The sequence below is a fragment of the Microcebus murinus genome, chromosome 5 (assembly GCF_040939455.1).
Source record: "Microcebus murinus isolate Inina chromosome 5, M.murinus_Inina_mat1.0, whole genome shotgun sequence".
Lineage (NCBI taxonomy): Eukaryota > Metazoa > Chordata > Mammalia > Primates > Cheirogaleidae > Microcebus > Microcebus murinus.
In genome coordinates, this window is record NC_134108.1 from 108,826,789 (window position 1) to 108,846,910 (window position 20,122).

The window sequence follows — 20,122 nt, forward strand, 5'->3', positions numbered from 1 at the left end:
TCACAATAAAAGTATTTACTGAATGCATATGCACTGAATCAACAAGAGCTGCAAGCAAATTCCACAAACCTGATGAAATGTACAGGATCAAATAAAGTAAATTTGTTAAGAAGATTTGTGCAATCGCTTCAGGGAAGCTGCTGGAGAGACCCACTGCCCTGTCTGCAGGAGGCATGTATTTCGATCTGGTCCTGCAGGAAAAGGCTCCTAGGACAGCTGTGCCAGTGTCCAGTCTGTAAGTCTGCCTACTCCAGGTAGTAGATGTTAGGGAGCTCATTTGGCTGCAGATCAAGGCCACAATTGTCAATCACCTTTACTGATAATAGAGGTGATATTTCTCTCTCTATTTGTCTGACTCTGTATTTCACTCTTTTTGTTTCTGAAACTACTAGAGGTATTCATTAATTGGCTCCCTTACACCCCTTAAATGCTACCTCCAAAAGAGCCTAAAATCAGTGCTCTAAGCCCTTATGTAATCTAAAACGTTTTTAAAACAAAAATTCATAATTCTTGGGCTAATACTCTAATGCTATAACTACTTATGGGATAAGTTCCAAAGACACATTTGTTTTGTAAGACACTTCCAAACTCAGAGAGAAGAAAACAAACAAAAAAACAAACAAACAAACAAAAATGTAGGAGCCATTGGGGTATCCCAGAAATCACAAAACAAATACAACTAAGTAAAAAATAAAAATTCAAATGTGATAGAATAGACTTCTAGGGGAAGGGATGGAAGAATAAATGTGCTTATCAGACAACTGACTTGTTTGAAAAAAATAAAATAAATAAATGTGCTTGGTTACATGCACAGCACACAGCTGTGGATGTAAGTGGCACATGACAAATGCATTTATCCACTGAGGGGCAGAAATCTATGTACACAAGGAACAGTTGATTTGTGCCAGGGCAGGAGGGCAATGACATGGCCTTTTCCACAGAGCAATTTCATCCCATTCCTCAAGGGAGAGGACAGCTTTCTTTGGGAAAGATACTGGAGACACCCCCTGACCTCTTATTCCAAAAGAGCCTAAATAAGATTGATTTTTTAAGGGCCAGTTGAATAGGCCTAAAAGGATCATTCCCAATCTGCTTGATGCTTGAAATTCTTCTAAGGAAAAGAAAAGCCTTTTAAACTGCAATTAAAAATAAATGGCTTGAAATATGCTTTAAAATGGATGAGAAGTAATGCATTTGCTTTGACTATATTTTATTTAATCATGAATAAATGACATATTAGACCTTGCCCAGCTTAGATGGAGGGAAGAAGAAAAGAACAGGATAATAGGTGCCCTAAGTGGAAGAGAGATCACTACAGAGGAAGATGTGGGGTAGGGTGGGAGAAAAGGATGTAGAAACCACCATTTAAAATGATGTGTATTAGGAAATTCAATGACAAAGTGTCCATGATATAAATGGGACCAAATTAGGGAACAGTAAAGGCTATGAGGTTGGCTGACTTAGTTGAGGTGCTCAGGACCTTGTCCTAAAATAAGTTTCTTTACTACAGATACTGTGAAGACTATTGCCAGATGAATTTTCCTAATGCCAGAGTCTGATTATTACTAGCCCACTCCAAAACCTCCAGCGGTACCCTCCAACCTTCAGAATGAGGTCAAAATAACCTAATGAAAGATTTGATGCCTTGTGTGAACCAGCCCCAACTTATTTTTTCCGATCTTACTATCTTTATTACTCCTTTATACCACCCCCTCACACACACCAATGATTCAGCAAAACTTATTTAGCTATTCTCCAAACATGCACAGCTTTTCTGACTTCCTCATCTGCCTTTCTCCTCACTGTCCCAAGCCTCAACTCTCCTTCTCCTTCAAAGGCCACAGCCTCCACGACAGCATCTCTGATTCTCCACCCACAGTAGCAAGGCCTACCATGAGTCAAGCACTCTGCTACAGCCTTGCCTATATAACTACCTTGTGAAGTAGGTACTTAGGTACTTACTAGTGTGTGTGTGTGTGTGTGTGTCCCTATTTACCACATGTAGAAACAGAGTCTTAGAGAAATAAAATAACTTATCCAAGAGCCCTATAGTAAGTTCTAAAACAGGATTTGAAGTCAGGTACTCTAACTCCAAAGTCCAAAGCCATTAACACCATCAAGCCTTTTAGCACTACATATCCAAAAGGACTATCTTCTCTCCTCTGAACTTCCATTGTACTTTATCTGTTTAATAATGGAGTAAAAAGTGATGTAATATGTACACTATATATGCACATATATACAGAAGTATGTATGTAACATGTGTGTGTCTTTCTCGACTCTAAGCCTCCTGAGATCAAGGTTCATCCACATGAGATTCATCTTTGTATCTGCTTGGTATCAAGCACAGCACCTTGCACATAGTAGGTACTGGATAAAGCATTTCCTGAATAGATGAAATGACATATTAGTCTTAAGCTTTATATTTCAAACAAGGGCAGTGTCTTATAAAATTTTGGCTCCCAAGGAATTTGCTTATGTAGGTGCCATGTGGTATCTATTTCACATGAATTGATAGCAAAGGGGCCATTAGTCCTATACATGTTGTGGATGGAGTGAATAAAAAGTGAGGGAACTGAGTATCTTTAGGAGCTACCACTCCTATCCCTATTTTGATGTTTTAGACACTTATTATGGGACTTAGAGAAGACCTAGGATTGGTGTAAAATTATCCTTATACCATTAAGGAAGGAAACATATTCTAGGCACTGTGACAGTCTGACAAAAGGTCTGGCAGTGGAAAGGGATGAACAGTTGAAGGAAAAATTGATTTTTTCCCCCTCAGTCTGGAAGGAATACAGAAAATCTGAAGATACCGACTTCAATACTATATCCTGAGCCATCAACAGTTGAAGGAACTTCACCAGCCTCCTGTTGACAGTCACAGACCTGAGTGTCCCCATCTGCAGCAAAGGCAAAAGGGGCCCTGCAGAGGCACCCCCGCCGTGAGACAGGCATAGTCAGTATCTTCTACTCGCCAGTCTCTACATCACAGCAGTGGAGGTCATTCTACTTTCCCTGCTGCCCTTGCCTGAACTCCCCCACCGGACGTAGGAGCCGGTTGGCATAATGTGGAGTCCTTCGACGCACACTACAGATTAGGGGTCTCCACACTCTAAAATAAGTTCCTGAAATCCCCTTTCCAGCTGCTAGGGACATGCTAATCTCATCACCACTTCACCAGGAGTAAAATAAAAATTTTATTTTATTTTATTTTTTAGACACAGGGTCTAGTTCTGTCGCCCAGGCTAGAGTGTAGTGGCACTATCATAGTTCACTGTAACCTAGAACTCTTGGGCTCAAGTTATCCTCCCACCTCAGCCTCCCCAGTAGCGAGGACTACAGGTATGTGCCACCATGCTTGTCTAATTTTTTAAATTTTTTGTAGGGTTAGGGCCTCATTGTGTTACCCAGGCTGATCTCGACCTCTTAGCCTCAAGCAATCCTCCCGCCTTGGCTTCCCAAAGTGCTGGGATTACAGGCATGAGCCACCACATCTGGCCAGAGGAGTATTTGAAATGAGTAACTTGTGCCTTCTTTCTTTCAAGGTTCTCCTTACACAGGTGGTGGCCAGACAAGGGAAGTATCAATTAAGCTTTTAATATTAGAAAGCTGGTGTGTATTTTACTCACTGGGTCTTTTATTAATAGTAATATATATTAAGTTAAAATGTTATGTCTTCAGGATTTGGTTTAAAGATGGGAGACAACTAAAGCTACAGGAAAGAGAAGCCCAAATATTTTAAGCAGTTCCCTTTCTCACATTTAAGTACAAAGTCCAACAACTCCAGCAAGTCCCAGTTCTACATCTCATCTCAGCAGGTTTTAATGCAAACTAACACCAGGGCAGTCCCACTTTTGATTCTGAAGATGGGGCATTAAAAAATGTAAATTGGCACATCCCTGTCCAGGAAAGCATGAAAACAGAGTCAAATATAAGCATGTCCAACAGACAAAACTCAAAATATTTTCTTATGTCACAGTAAATATGAATAGCCTCACATGCCACTGCTTTAAGAAGGGAAATAAAACCAGACAAAAGAAGAAACCTGAGCAGGCTGACGTTTGAAATAACTACAGTAAGTATCCACAGCAGTCTTATAAAATAAAATGGGAGGGAAGAAGAGGAAAATAGGCTGGGGTGGGGTGGGAGGTGAAGAGAGGGGAATAAGACAGGACTGTTTTAGCTGAGGCATAGACAATTTTTCCTTTAAATGCCTTAGCCAAAAGAAACAGGTTTCACATGTGTAACAGCAAGGGAAGCTTGGTTCAGAGCCAATTTGTCATGAAGCCCAGTTTCCAACACTTACAATGGGGCAAAGTTGCGAGGATTTTTTTTCTTGCACAAGGTTCCAGGGAAAGGGATGTAGGCAAGATGCCTGCACTACAATGCAACTGAAAATGACAAAATAGACAATAACCAGACAGGATCCTTGAGTAATACCAAAATAATTTAAAGCTAACCAAGCTCTAGACAAGCTTCAAAGACTTCAGTGATTAAAAAACCAATTTCACCTAGTGTTATAAGCATCCTGGGAACTAAAACGAGGGCTTCCTTCCTCATCAGCTCTCTGGAAAATGCTTCAATTTGTAAAGAGTGTAAAAGAAAAAACAAACCTTTCAACTTCCCAACACATAGAGTTATCTAATTGGTTCTTCAATTCTTCTCCCTTTCTCCAATTCAATCCTTCTAACACCATGGTACCCTGGTCTAGGACCACAATTTCTGGAACAGCAGCCCTAAAATATCGGCTACTGACTGCCATATTCAAAGAAAATCACAAGACTCTCAAGTGAAAATCATGTTTAATTGGATTAATGCCATATAATTTGTTGGTATTTTTTCAAAGGCATTAGCCCTGACTATTCTTTTGGAAGATGTCAAAGTTACAAGAGGGTTGGAAGAAATCAGACATTGGTATAATATCCCAGGAATTCAAGTGTTTGAAGGCAGTTGCTTCCAGAACACTGATAACAGTTTTCTATGTATAAATCCAAAACAGCCTTCTGCCCATAGTTCTATGCATTACTCCTCTGCCAGCTTGCATTTAAAATCTTTATGCTTCCATTACTAATAACTGATTTCAAAAAAATCTAGTTAATGACATTTTGTCCACAAAAGTAGTGACATAATGATCAGTAACAGACATTTAAATTCCAGACTGCCAAACAACTTTCAAAGAGGAACTACTCATATAACTCAACAATAAAAAGACAAATAACCCAATTCAAGCACGTCCAAAGGATTTGAAAGACATCTTTCCAAATAAGATATACAAATGACTAACAAGCACATGAAAAGATGTTCAATGTCATTAGCCATGAGAGAAATATGATCAAAAATCACTCTATACCTACCTAGGATGGGTAAAGTAAAATACACAAACAATAACAAGCGTCAGAGAGAATGTGGAGAAATCAGAACCTTGTATATTGCTGGTGGGACTGTAAAACAACACAGCTACTTTGAAAAACAATTTGGCACATCCTCAAAATGTTAAATATGGAGTTACCATGTAACTCAGCAACTCACTCCAAGAGAAATAAAAGCATAAATCCACACAAAAACTTGTGTGTAGATGTTAGAAGTAGCATTATTCATAATAACCAAAGCATGAAAACAACCTAAATTTTCACTAACTGATGAATAGATGAACAAAATATAATATAATGGAATATTATTTTGCAATTACAAAAAAGTACTGATACATGCTATAACATGGAAGTAAGGTTCTCCTTACACAGCTGGTGGCCAGACATGGGAAGTGTTTTCCTGCCCTTTAGGTCTTTGGAAGTGTCCTTCACAGAAAGGGGTATTATTTATTGAGCCAACCCATATGTTCATCTGAGCATGAATTTTCCTAGACCTGCACATAGATTATAGGGGACTTTCTTCAATGAAAGAAGGAGTATTAGGCAAAATAGCTTCATCCCTTGCCCTCGACTGGCTGGAACAAAAAGTATAGCAGTTTCCCTCCTCTGACCATTTTGAGTCACTCAGGTTTTCTAAGATTTAAATGCCACTTAAGACTGTGGCTCCATGAAGTAATGCCATTTGTAGGGAGTAAAAAGGCAGAAGGGAACGGGGTGAGGTCCTCTATACAAAGACAAAACTTGCTTCTGAGAACCCTCAAGGCTAAGAAGTTATGAAGGTCCAATACTGAAAACAGCCTTTATTTGAGATAAGCATGAAACCCTTCCTTCAGCCAAAGCTAACAAGGAAGAGGGGGCAGCTTATCAACTAGGAAGGGGCCCCAGCAACATCTGTGACTGTGATAAATGGGAATGTGGCAAAATGATACTTCTTAGGTGATTCCCAAGTTTGCAAAATTGTAGATAATTTCCATGAGAGGAACTGCACAAAAGCAGAGGAACTGGCTTCTCAGAAACAAGAACAGAGAGAAAAGACAAAGGAAGGGGAAAGATAAATTAGAGGCCAACAGAGGACATCTCGCTCAATCCTAATGTAGACCTGTGCAATAAGCATTAACATCCCTTTTTACACAAAAAGGGATTTAGAAGACAGATGGCCTGCCCAGGTCACAGAGAGAGTACAGCAGGCTGAGTGTGAACCTGTTCTGCTGGGCTCCATGGTCTGGGTGAGCAATGCCACATGGATTGCCATTCGTCTTTCTTCCTGCTGAAGCTGCTTTCTCTCGTATTCCATCCTTCTGTGCTTTATCTACGTATGTTGTTGAGCTTCCAAACACAGCCCAGGAGAGACACACCTACCATCCCCTTGCTAAGTCCCCCTAAAATAAAGTAATGAGAAAAATGACCAATATTAAAAACAAAATTATGAATATTTCAATGCACTTGAAGAGAGTTTCAAATCATTGGGAAATGTTCACATTAGATGTGAAAACCAACTTCCTGTGCGGGAAACTACCCACTAGCATAATAGGAAGAAGACCAAAACCTTTTACTTAATAAAATAAGTCTTCTGGATTCCAAAGGGGGTGAGGGAGATAGCTATGGATAAAAGATAAAAGAAGGCCGGGCGCTGTGGCTCACGCCTGTAATCCTAGCTCTTGGGAGGCCGAGGCGGGCGGATTGCTCAAGGTCAGGAGTTCAAAACCAGCCTGAGCAAGAGCGAGACCCCGTCTCTACTATAACTAGAAAGAAATTAATTGGCCAACTGATATATATATAAAAAATTAGCCGGGCATGGTGGCGCATGCCTGTAGTCCCAGCTACCCGGGAGGCTGAGGTAGCAGGATCACTCGAGCCCAGGAGTCTGAGGTTGCTGTGAGCTAGGCTGACGCCACGGCACTCACTCTAGCCTGGGCAACAAAGTGAGACTCTGTCTCAAAAAAAAAAAAAAAAAAAAAAAAAAAAAAAAAAAAAAAGATAAAAGAAAAATCCCATTCATAAATCTCAGAAGTCAGATAGCAGGGAAAAGGAGAATAAGCCAGAACTATGGGGGAAATAAATAGGATATTTTAGGGGTGCCTGTCTCAGATACACTGTCTCAGTTAATCAGTATGATCTTCACAATAAAGAAAGAAGAGGTAGAATCGGCCAGGCGTGGTGGCTCACGCCTGTAATCCTAGCGCTCCGCCAGGCCAAGGTAGGAGGATGGCTTGAGCTCAGGAGTTCAAGACCAGCCTAAACAAGAACGAGACCTTGTCTCTACTAAAAATAGAAAAACTAGGCAGGTGTCATGATGTACACCTATAGTCCCAGCAACTCAGGAGACTGAGGCAGGAGGATCACCTGAGCCCAGGAATTTGAGGTTGCTGTGAGCTATGATGACACCGCTGCAATCTACCCAGGGCAACAGAGCGAGACTCTGCCCAGAAAAGAAAGACAGAAAGAGATTATTTCAAAAGGATAAAGAAACAACAACAAAAAAGAATTTAAGCAAAGTGGCAGATGGCTAAATGCTCCAAATGACGATGATAAAAAACAAAACTGGGCCGGGCGCTGTGGCTCACGCCTGTAATCCTAGCTCTTGGGAGGCCGAGGCGGGCGGATTGCTCAAGGTCAGGAGTTCAAAACCAGCCTGAGCAAGAGCGAGACCCCGTCTCTACTATAAATAGAAAGAAATTAATTGGCCAACTGATATATATATAAAAAATTAGCTGGGCATGGTGGCGCATGCCTGTAGTCCCAGCTACTCGGGAGGCTGAGGCAGGAGGATCACTTGAGCCCAGGAGTTTGAGGTTGCTGTGAGCTAGGCTGATGCCACGGCACTCACTCTAGCCTGGACAACAAAGCAAGACTCTGTCTCAAAAAAAAAAAAAAAAAAAAAAAACTGGCCCCCTAGAATAGATATCCAGGCAAACTACACACAGGTGAATGGAAGGCAAGCCAAGTCACCCACTAGCATATCTGCAAATATGCTTGAGAAAAATGGGAGCTTTTCCAGGCAGATAGCTGCTAAACAGGGCAATCAAACATGGGTGGAATACATTTATTCATTCATTTATCATAATCTTCTCAAGCCCCTATCATGCAAGGTACTTTTGCTTATGAGAGTCAATAGTACATGAAATCTTACCAAAGAGGACTAAATGAAACAATCGCCACCACAACAAAAATGTACTGAAAGCCTTTTAGTACCAACAGTACTCTGAGTACTTACTACATTCCAGATGTTATTCTAAATGCTTTGCAGTAAAGCCTTTATGGAGATAGGCATTAGTATGTATCTTCATTTTTCAGAGGAGGTTAAATAAATAGCCCCAAACTCTGAAGCCACTAAATTCTAGACACTTCGCATAAACTGTCTCACTTTTTCATAATAAGTCTTAACTTCACTACACAGATTTAAAAACTGAGTCTCAGAGAGGTCAAGTGACCTGCCCAAAGTTATACAGCAGATAAGCAGCCACAGCCAGTGTTCAAACCAGGTACACGGGACTTAAAAAGGCATCTGCTCCCTCTTATGTTACCATGTGATGTTCCTAAAAACAACATCTTCAATAGAATTAAAAAGAGGGAAGAAAAATGCCACCTTGCAAATGGTGGCTCCAGCTAACTGAAGGGAGACAGAAACAGTGGGAGACAGCTCCAGCACCAGGACTCAAATCCCGGCCATGCCAATATCAGGCATGTGACTCTGGGCAAGCTGCTTGATTTAACCATGCCATGCCTCAGTTTTCTCATCTGCAAAATAAGGTAACAACTGTACCCTCCTCATGGGAGTGGTTGTGAAGATTAAAGAATTAGAACAGTGTGTGACACAAAGCAAACATGGATAAGGTCCTTACCCCAATCCACTCGGCTGTGATTACGCTGTTACTCAGGAGTCTGGGCAAAAGCCGTGGCCTGGGGAAAACCAGGGCTCTTCCTTATGGTAAAATCAGAGCTTCCCTCTGACAGAGTGCTCCTGATAAAGTGATTCCAAGCATGAAAATCTGTCTTTTCAGATGATCCTGTGAGGTTTGGAGCTCTAAAAGCTGCTCTCTCCTTCCACCGTGCTTCTTCCTTTGTAATCTCAAAAGTATTCACCAGTAGTGCCTAGTTATGCTTAGGCAGGGGGACTATACAGAGATTTAAAATAGCAGAAGTCTGTGGTTCATGAAGACGGAGATGGGAAAAGGTTCCCTTATGGAAGGAAAACTGAGTTGAAGCCCAAACCCCACCAGACACCCTGAAAAGCCTGTGGCTCAAGGGGATCAGTGGGCACTGGCAGGAAAGTTGAGCAGTAGCCACTAACAAGCAAGTGCCATGTGTGGGGCCTGTGCTGAGCAGACCATGTGGAGCTGGCTGCCCGGTGAATGGGGGAATGCCAGCCTTGCCTGCTGCTCCTAGATTCAAACTGCAGCCCCAAAGAAGCCACCTCAGTTTGGGGAAGGGGCCCCTCACGGGGGAGCTCCTCTTGGTTGTAAAAGGTAAATAAGGAGTTGCTCTCTTGTTTATCACTAAACCTTCCCCAAACCTGCTCCTCCCCCACCTCCAACCCCCGGTTTTTTACACAGGCATTTATGCAGGATTGGAGACTCACGTCACCTAGCACTGGTCTCCCTTGTGCCTCCATCAGTCACCAAACCCTATATGTTACAGTGCTGTTTTGAAACACTACCTACACTACCCCTTCCTCTTTCTTCCATGGCTATCGCTGAGTCCAGACCCAAACGTGGTAAACTATCGGAATAGCTTCCTGGTCACTGCTCCTCTCTTCAACCACCCTGTAAATCCACACTTGACTCATCTGCTTGGACTCCCAGTTCCTCATTCCACAGCTTAGAAATCCCTGGTGGCCCAAATAGTTCCCTGGTTCCTCGCTATAAAAACTAATCTTTAGTACCTATTTATCAATATCTCCCACCTCCCATCTTCCAAACCATGTACCCCATTTAACTTCCCATTATCCTAGTCAGTTTCCTTACAGCTTCCTGGACATATTATATTCCTTCTTCCGTCTGCAGCCTTATGCACACTGCTCCCCTTGCCTGGGACACCAGCTCCAGCTGCTCTCTTAGCCCTACTCAAACCTTCAACCCATTCTTCGCCCCGCTAAGGAAGCCCCTCCTGATCACACCTGCCTCAACTTACTTCTTCCACTTTGGAATTCCTCCAACACTTACATTCTGCATCACTCCATTTTATGTAATAATAACATTACCGAATATTTAGTACACCATTCCAAGTGTTGTATGATTATTTAATCCTTCCAAGAACCGGATGGAATTATTCTCATTTTACAAATGGACAAACTGGGCCCGGTGCGGTGGCTCACGCCTGTAATCCTAGCACTCTGGGAGGCCGAGGCGGGCGGATAGCTCAAGGTCAGGAGTTCGAAACCAGCCTGAGCAAGAACGAGACCCCATCTCTACTATAAATAGAAAGAAATTAATTGGCCAACTAATATATATATAGAAAAAATGAGCCGGGCATGGTGGCACATGCCTGTAGTCCCAACTACTCAGGAGGCTGAGGCAGAAGGATCACCTGAGCCCAGGAGTTTGAGGTTGCTGTGAACTAGGCTGACGCCACGGCACTCACTCTAGCCTGGGCAACAAAGCGAGACTCTGTCTCAAAAAAAAAAAAACAACAAATGGACAAACTGAGGCACAGATAGGCTAACTGGCCCAAGGTCACACAGCAGAAAATCCTGGAGCCAGGATTCAACCTGGTGCCAGAGCCCACACTCCTAACCACTATATAATAATTATAAACTGCTTCATACTGCACCATAATTATAATTTACTCAATAGCAGGACCCATGCCTATATTCCCTATAGCCAAGCCCCAAAACTGCACCCTACCTAATACTTCAGAACAGATGACAGGAAGCAAGGTCAAGCCCCCAAGAAGGGACTGGTTCTGGTGTTTAGCAGCAGCTGGAAGAACTTTTCTCTTTCTGGGAGGTTGAGGGGCAGTGGTGTAACAAGGCTGTGAATGAGCCATAGTACCTTTTAAATAACTAATGTTCCAGTATAAAATCCACCTCAAGTACAGAGATAGAACACACTTTGTCTTTGCCTGCGTACTTTGCACCTCAAAGTCCACATCCCAGAGGTCTAGGATTCTACAATGAGGCATTCAAATTAACTGCATGACAACTTAGAAGAGGTCACAAAACAATTCCAAAGGTTCCATTTTGGGAACTCCATGAATAAGAGACACTGGGAACACTTTACTTTTGGAGTACTCTAAAGAAGCTTCTGGAGAATTCCTTCTTCCTTAAACACAATCCAACAGAGGCATGGATGGTCAAGGGAGACGGAGGGTGGCCCTTAAGGAGCTTACCAGCTACTATAGCTAGTTCCCTTGCTGCCACCCACAGAATGGGGGTTTGCTCCTGAAAGTCCAAGACCTCAGAATGCCCTGCCCTTCTCACAGGTGAGCACCCTCACCTGTGTCCTCTACTGGGTGGCACACTAGTATCTGGGAATGTCAAAGCTTCTTTACTATAATTTGTGATCAACAGAAGATATGAACCATACCTGACCGAGAACTACACAAATCTAATCTTTGTCATAATTTTACTTCACATTAGCTTAGGATAGGGTAATGCATATAATGAGACTTGAGTCTTTTATAGCCTCCTCTAGTTTTACTTCCTAATTCCATTCCTGATGAAAATCCCTCAAGATGCTTCCTAAAGCAGAGTTTCTTAACTTTGGCACTATTGACATCTTTAGCTAGGTAATTCTTGGCTGTGGGAGACTGTCTTGTGCATTGTATGAAATTTATAGCATCCCTATCCCCTAGATGCCAGTAGCACCCACCTTCCCAAAGTGTGACAACCAAATACACCTCCAGGCATTGCCAATGTCTTAGAGTGAGGATGCCAAAATTGCCCCAGTTGAGAATCACTGCTCTGAACACTAAAGAAAGCTTATTTTGGTCTGAATCCCAGAAAGTACCCCTCCCTTCATCCAATATCAGGCTGAAACTACTTTTCCCCATTTTCTCAAACCCCACACACCCTTCCCGAGGATTCTATTGACAAAGTTACTTGAACTAGATTCTCCAATTCCTGGCAAGAAAGCCCTTCCTCCAAGTCTTGTCACTTACGCCTCCTTCATGCTTTCTCAACTATTTCTCTAGAAAGGTTCTAAGTTTCCTACTCAGTTACCCCTAGGCCCACCAATTTACCCTTCTTTCACATACAGAGTGTATGAAGGTCTTTGCCCCAAGGCCCAATGACATGCTCATTTTCTGCTCACTGCCAGGGCCTAACTAGACTCCCCTCCCCGTCACCCTTGATGTCAATACTCAAACAGGACTTTTAGGAAAGCCATGCAATGAGCAGAAACTGCAAGGAGGAATGACCTTATTTGGGGGAGAAAAACATAATAAAAGAGCATTTATGAAACATCCAAAACAAATGAGTTTTATGAAAAAATAATCATTTACAGGCTAGGAGCAGTGGCTCACATCTGTAATCCCAGCACTCTGGGAGGCCAAGGCAAGAGGATCACTTGAGGCCAGGAGTTCAAGACCAGCCTGGGCAACATAGCAAGATGCTGTCTCTACATAAAATTTTGGAAATTAGCTGGGTGTGGTAGTGCACACCTGTAGTCCCAGCTGCTTGGAAGGCTGAGATGTGAGGGATCACTTGAGCCCAGAAGTTCAAGACTGCAGTGAGCTTTGATTGAGACCCTACACTCCAGCTTGGGCAACAGAGTGAGACCCTATCTTTAGAAAAAAACAAAAAAATCATTTACAAAGGATAGGAAAGAAAGCAAGAGCCTGGTAAGATAGTCAAAGTTTCTGAGAAAAACAAAAGGACAATGTGAAACTATAACTAATACAGACCGGTAATATACTAAGAATTAAGTCTCCTTGTAAATTAATTTAAAGAAGAAATATGAGCCAGGCGCAGTGGCTTACGCCTGTAATCCTAGCACTCTGGGAGGCCGAGGCGGGCGGATTGTTCGAGGTCAGGAGTTCGAAACCAGCCTGAGCAAGAGCGAGACCCCGTCTCTACTATAAATAGAAAGAAATTAATTGGCCAACTAAATATAGAAAAAACTTAGCCGGGCATGGTGGTGCATGCCTGTAATCCCAGCTACTTGGGAGGCTGAGGCAGCAGGATTGCTTGAGCCCAGGAGTTTGAGGTTGCTGTGAGCAAGGCTGACGCCACGGCACTCACTCTAGCCTGTGCAACAAGGTGAGACTCTGTCTCAAAAAAAAAAAAGAAGAAATATGAGAACACTTCAAAGTCCAACAGAAATAAACATTACAGTAACTGTTGAGTTGCCTACTTTAACAAATTACTCTTCAACAATAAAGAGGCAAGAGATCTATATAATTAGGCAGGAAAAATAAAAGTGATAGTAGAGATAATTAAGACTCTCCTAAAATCGGATAGTATGAATAAATATATTACTAGATTCCTCTGCCTTTGTCTCTCTAGTCCTTTTGTCTCCTACTCTACCTCCTTTATCATTTCACAAAGATTTTCTTGAAATAGCAGGAGCCATCCATTTGGAAATCCAAAAGCCCCTACACCAATGGTTGCCAAACCACATAAAGAAAGAGCAGTACTGCAGGGAAATATGGAACTCAAACTAAACAAGTTACCCCTGAAGAATGTCTTCTTTAGAAAGGGTTAAAGCATGAAAAAAACAGGAAAATGCATTTGCAGAAGCTTTTTGGAAGGCAGCTATGCTAACCACCATAGAGGCTTTTTGGAGTAGAGAATGTGTACAAATCTTCAAACATTTTATATGGGTCCTGAGGACTATAGCGGGTCCTGAGGGCTGTAAGATTCAGGTCTCTAGAACATATAAGTGCGTAATAACTAGAAACCTTAAGATGGCTGAAAGAAAAGCTAAAGGAAAAATGTATGTAAAAATCAGACCCTGACTAATGTCTATCAAACTTCATAGACCTGGCTGGCTGGTTTATATTAACACCCATAAATACTACGGAAAAGAAACACACACACACACACACACACACACACACACACACACACACACACACATCCTCTATTCTATGCCATGTACAATAGATGCTGGGGAGCCACGGGCCAAGCCAACATTCTCAATGTATTCAATGTCTACACAGTTGGTTTTTTTGAAACCCTCCTCTCGATTTCTGACACTCCTGACTCTGCAAGAGGACTTGGCCCATCAGAAAAAAGTGCAGACATCCCTCAAACAGCTTGCAGCTCTTTCAGTATGCAGCAGGGAGGGTGATGGGGAGTAGTACCAAGGGGCAAGGAGCAGCATGGAGCCCAACACTGGGCACAACGCATGTACTTAAATAAGGATCCATCTTCCTCTCTCCATCTGAATTCAGGAATCCTTCCTTCTGGTCTCAGTGGAAAAAAGGCACTTCTCTTCTCAGACTCTATCTCCCCTATAATGTGCTCACACAATTACATCTATGATGTAACTTGACAAACCTCAGTTTAAAACTACATAAATTAGGCCAAGCACTGTGACTCATGCCTTAATCCCAGCCCTTTGGGAAGCCAAGGCAGGAAAATCGTTTTAGGCCAGAAGTTTGAGACCAGCCTGGGCAACACAGTGAGACCCCCATCTCTACAAAACACACAAAAAATTATCTGGGCATGCTAGTGCCTGCCTATAATCCAAGATACTCAGGAGGCTGAGGCAGGGGGATTGCTTGAGCCCAGGAGGTTGAGGCTGCAGTGAGCTATGATCACACTACTATACCGCAGCATGAGTGACAGAGCAAGGACCCTGTCTCTGAGGGAAAAAAAAATACCAAAACTATATAAATCAGTAGAGCAGTCTGAGCTTGGGCAAGGTGCTTCAATTCTAAGCCTCTGTTTCCTCATCTGTAAAAGGGCATTTGACTATCTACTTCCCAGGACTGCTATGCAGAGTAAATAAGATAGAATAGAAAATATGCTTCTCCCAGTACCTGGCACACCGTGAGCATTCAATGTGATAACTCTTAACACTACTACAGAAATTTTCAATTTCTCCCTTGCCATCAAGTTCTTCCACTGCCTTCAGATATGGTCAGAACAGATCTCTCAACAGAGGAAAAAAGCTTCACTGGCCCCATCACCTCTCCAGCTACCATCCTATTTCAATTCTTCCTGACTGCCAAACTTTTGTAGTCAGTCTTCTACTTGATGCCCTGACTATAGACTCACTACCCATTCACTGCACGGCCCATCAAGGCAACTACTGGCTTTCCCCACCTTAGTGGCACAGGTTTTCAAAGGTCAGGGATGCACTCAACCATCAACCCAACTTCTTTTTTCATTTTCTTTGATCTTTGAAGCACTTGACAAGGCTGACCAACCTTTCTCTTGACCACTGTATCATGGTCTTCCTGAATCCTCACTTATCCATTCACTAGCTCTATGACCTCGGACATGTTACTCTTTTGCCTCAGTTTCCTCGTCTGTAAAATGGGGATAATAGTACCAATGTATATGGCTTTGTGAAGATTCAATGAGGTGTATGTAAAGCACCAGCATAATGCTTAAAATATAGTAAGTGTGCAATTTTCATTGCTATTGTCCCCTACTTACTCTTATATTCAGAGCATGTCAATTAAGATGTCCCAAAACAGACAAAGAGGAATAATCCACATTGAAACAGTGAGAAATGATGCTTTCAACCATCCACATATAACAACCATCTTCTGATCAGAAAGCTTCAAGTTATACCAAGGCTTTTTCCGAATATAAGTTACCACCTACCTATATTTAAAAAATGTTTTGGCTGGGAGTGGTAGCTCACACCTGTACTCCCAGCACTTTGAGAGGCTGAGACAGGAGCATCACTTGAGGCCAAGAGTTTGAGTTACAGTGAGCTATGATGATGCTACTGCACTCCAGCCCAGGTGGCAGAGCAAGACCCTGTCTCTTAAAAAAAAAAAATTCTTTTTTAGAGATAGGGTCTCACTCTGGCTCCATCAAAGCTCACCATAGGCCAGGCACGGCTGCTCACACCTGTAATCCTAGCAATCTGGGAGGCCAAGGCAGGCAGATCATTTGAGCTCAGGAGTTCAGAACCAGCCTGAGCAGGAGCGAGGCCCCATCTTTACTAAAAAAATAGAAAGAAATTAGCTGGACAACTAAGTGTGTGTGTGTGTGTGTGTGTGTGTGTGTGTGTGTGTGTGTGTGTAAAAATTAGCCAGGCATGGTGGCGCATGCTTGTAGTCCCAGCTACTCGTGAGGCTAAGACAGGAGGATCACCTTAACCCAGGAGTTTGAGGTTACTGTAAGCTAGGCTGATGCCATGGCACTCAACAGAGTGTGACTCTGTCTCAGAAAAAAGAAAAAAAAAAAAGCTCACCATAACCTCCAACTCCTAGGTTCAAGCAATCTTCCTGCCTCAGCATCCTGAGTAGCTGGGGCAACAGGCGGCAGGTACCACCATGCCTTATTTTTTATAGAGACAGGATTTTGCTATGTTGCCTAGGCTGGCCTCAAACTCCTGGACTCAAGCTATCCTCTTGCCTCAGCCTTCCAAAGTGCTGGAATTACAGGTGTGAACCACCACACCCAGCCCAATTTTTTTTTTTTTTTTTGAGACAGAGTCTTGCTTTGTTGCCCAGGCTAGAGTGAGTGCCGTGGCATCAGCCTAGCTCACAGCAACCTCAAACTCCTGGGCTCAAGCAATCCTGCTGCCTCAGCCTCCTGACTAGCTGGGACTACAGGCATGTGCCACCATGCCCGGCTCATTTTTTCTATATATATATTAGTTGGCCAATTAATTTCTTTCTATTTATGGTAGAGACGGGGTCTTGCTCTTGCTCAGGCTGGTTTCGAACTCCTGACCTCGAGCAATCCACCCGCCTTAGCCTCCCAGAGTGCTAGGATTACAGGCGTGAGCCATCGCGCCTGGCCCCCAATTTTTTTTAATAATAAAAATTTTAAGGCCGGGCGCGGTGGCTCACGCCTGTAATCCTAGCACTCTGGGAGGCAGAGGTGGGCCGATCATTTGAGCTCAGGAGTTCAAGATCAGCCTGAGCAAGAGCGAGACCCCATCTCTACTAAAAATAGAAAGAAATTAATTGGCCAACTAAAAATATATATAGAAAAAATTAGCCGGGCATGGTGGCGCATGCCTGTAGTCCCAGCTGCTCAGTAGGCTGAGATAGGAGGATTGCTTGAGCCCAGGAGTTTGAACTAGGCTGATGCCATGGCACTCTAGCCCGGGCAACAGAGTGAGACTCTGTCTCAAAAAAAAAAAATTTTAAAAGGGTGTTAACATTTTTGAAAGACATAAAATCAACAACAAAAATTATTTTCTCTAGTATCTTCTGAATTCTTATAGAATTTCATAGCTAGAAGAAGGTTTAAATACTTTTGATTGCCAAATGTTTAGAGGCTAAAAAAAATAAAAAAATAAAAAAATAAAAAAAATAAATAAATACTTTTGAAGCCAAGGTCTTCATTGGCTACCACATCTGGAAGCTCCTCTGAGTGGTCCTTGTGTCCCCTGGCTTGGGTGAGGGACAAAAGAGAAATCAGATGAGGAGAAGATTCCTTTGGTATCTTGCAGGTCCACCAGGTCTATTGCACTAGAAATAGTTCCATAGGTAGATCCTAATCACCTGAGACAATGCTGTTCCCAAGTTGTGTTTTTTAAAAAAGCAAAAAATTAAATTTAGTAATGTTATAAATTGCTGGTACCTTAGTGATTCTTAATGTAAAAAGTAGACATTAACTGCACTTGACTCATTAGCTTATTCTACTACTAGCTACCAGCTAGAGTCACAATAAACCCTAGTTTCCAAGCCCATGTATTTTGTGTAAAAAATCATATTCAGAAGAGAATACGGTTTGATCAATGGCATATTTTGATAGAAAGAAAGTCTTGACACAGGCTATCTTTTGGATATACTGTGTAAATTTTCCATGCCAATCACAGATCCAGGTGGCCTAGGAGGCATAATTAATTCTATTTTTAACTTTTAGACAAACTAAGACATGGAAAAATAGATGTTTCTCAGCTCTCTCCACCCCAAAGTTCCAATGCTTGCTGTGTTTGTCCATAATCCTTATCTACCTGCATGACAGTCTTGTCATTTTGTGCTATTAAAGTATTGCAATTGCACAGTATAAAACCATAGTTGGCATCTTCCCAGCAGAAAGAATTAATCCCTTTAATGATTACTTTTGAAGTATAATTGTATAGCTCCCTAGAGAAAAGGCAGTAAGGCCCTGGGACAACAGTTATGGGCAAAGAACCAGTCAGCCAACAAGTCTTCAGTAAGGCAGTGAACACAGGAGGAAAACAGTATATGCCAAACAGACCCAGGTGTAGAGCCGAACTCTGACACATAAACTGAATGACTCTGAGCACTTTACATAATTCCTAATGGGTATATTAGCACCTAACTTGGAGGAGTTGAGGCTGAATTCAATAAGAATATACATAAAGAATTAGTGTAATGCCTCACACAAAGTAGGCTAAATGAATGGCATTTTTCATTTCAAATACTCTGGTGCATCTTTAAAAACTGCCCTAATGAAGAAACACTATTTTAAAGGTCTTGGCTCATGATAAAACGGGCAAGCAGACCCAGTCATCAATAAATCAATAGGAATTGGATTAGGAACTTTTGAAAAATAAAAACAAACAAAAACCACCTACTCTAATATCTTAAGCAGGTGGAGAAAGGAAACAAAGTCTACCAAGCAATGGAGCTGACTGTGGCCAAAAAAAACACCTTCCCTACTTTCAAGGAGCTCGCCATCTAGAAGTAGACAGAAACAAGCAAACAGGGAATTACAATACACCACAATTAAATGCAGCGGCAGGAGTTATAGAATAGGCTCTGGGAGTAATTAGGAAGGGCCCTCACAAGCAGAATCAGGAAGACTTCCTGCTGAAAGTGACATACAAAAATGATAACAATAGCTGATTAACAGTTGCTAAGAAACTACTATGTGCAAAGAATATACTAAGTGCACTTGTGAATTACCTCCTTTAATTCTCAGAATAACACCATAGAACAGCTGCTATCATTACTGCCATTTTAAAGATGAAACAAAGAGGCTAAGAAACTTCCCGAAGGTCATATGGCTAGCAGTGGCAGAGCTGGGATTTGAATCCACACAGCCTGACACCAGAGACCAGGTGCTTAGCTATCACCTACTGCCTTTTTCAAGATGAGGCCAGATGCTGTCAAAGGTCAGAGCATTGGAAATTTTGTAGTCACAGGGGCATGTGCAGAGGTCTAGATGCAAGGCAGAGTGGGCCCAGGTTCAGGAGAATTGCAAATAGCACCTCTGCAGGTACAGAGAGGGCACTTAATATTTGTTGAATTAAGTAATGCTGAAACATCCGGTACAAAGCTAACAGCAATGAAGACAGAGAAGTGAGCCAGACTGCAAAAGCCTCAAAGACAGTAAGGAGTCTGAACTCAAGGCAAGCCTCAGTCTGGACTCAGGAGCACCATCCTGAAAAGGTACTCTGAGTCAATATTTAATTTTCTCTTAGAAACAGGTCTCCTGGAAGAACCTTCACTAAGGGATTAATTTCCAACTTTTTGGACTAGAAACCCTACAACTTACCAACCATAACTGACGCTTATTCAGGATCAAGTTTTTGAAAGTGTATATACAGCTCAAAACGTAACAGTAACCAAATTCACATTCAATATGCTATATATTACATGGTGCTCTGTAAAATAAAAAGAAAATTTCATGCTTGCAGTCAGCTTTGTACTTCCAAATCAGTAGGCAACAGAATACTTTCAATGAGACTATAAAATTCAGA

The 20,122-nt window shown here is 42.1% G+C and overlaps 1 protein-coding gene across 4 annotated transcripts in view; it reads right to left on the reverse strand.

The window, feature by feature from the left end:
* The window catches only part of ANKS1A (ankyrin repeat and sterile alpha motif domain containing 1A), a 189,187-nt gene that overhangs the window by 143,069 nt on the left and 25,996 nt on the right, over positions 1–20,122 (reverse strand). The window lies entirely within an intron of this gene.